Genomic DNA, 1,044 nt, shown 5'->3' on the forward strand with positions numbered 1-1,044 from the left:
ACAGGTGGAGACATCAATTGATCAATAAATGGATAGATGAATGGGTGGATGGATGGATAGATAGAAAGGTAGACTGACAGGCAGATAAGTAGATAGATCGATTGATAGATAATTGTATAGATAAATAGATGGATGGTTAGATCGCTAGGTAGACAGATAGGCAGACATGTAGTCAGGTAAATATGTAGATAGGCCAATTGGTAGGTAGGTAGATAGACAGACAGATAGATGATGGACAGAGAGACATGGACAGATGGATAGATGGATAGAGAAACAGATAGATATAGAGAGATAGACAGGTAGATAGATCCACTGATAGATAGATAAATACATGGATAGATAGATGGTAGGTGGTAGATGCTGGATAGATAGATAGTTGATGGATGGATAGAAAGATGGATAGATAGATGGATGGATGGTAGATAGATACACAGGTAGATACATAGATTGATAAATAAATGGATAGAGAACTAGATGGATGGATGGATAGACAGAAAGGTAGACAGATAGATGGCTAGGTAAGTAGATCAATTGATAGATAATTGTACAGATAGGTGGATGGTTAGATAGATAGACAGATAGGCAGAGACATAGACAAGTAGATACTTAGATAGGCAATTGATCAGTAGATAGACAGATGAGAGACATAGACAGATAGATGGATAGAGAGACAGATAGATATAGAGAGATAGACAGAGACAGACAGGGAGATAGATCCTCTGATACACAGATAGATGGATAAGTTCATAGATATATGGTAGGTGGAAGATGCTGGATAGATAGATAGATGATGGATAGATAGATAGATAGATAGATAGATAGATAGATAGATAGATAGTAGATAGATGGATAGATAGATAATTGTACAGATAGAGATGGATGGTTAGATAGCTAGATAGGTAGATATGCCGATAGGCCAATTGATAGGTAGATAGATAGACAGAGCGAGAGAGATAGATAGGTAGATAGATCAATTGATAGATAAATGGATACAGAACTGGATGGATGAATGGATAGACAGACAGACAGAAAGGTAGACTGATA

Source organism: Condylura cristata, unplaced genomic scaffold (assembly GCF_000260355.1).
Source record: "Condylura cristata isolate star-nosed mole 26May11 unplaced genomic scaffold, ConCri1.0 scaffold00027, whole genome shotgun sequence".
Classification (NCBI taxonomy): domain Eukaryota; kingdom Metazoa; phylum Chordata; class Mammalia; order Eulipotyphla; family Talpidae; genus Condylura; species Condylura cristata.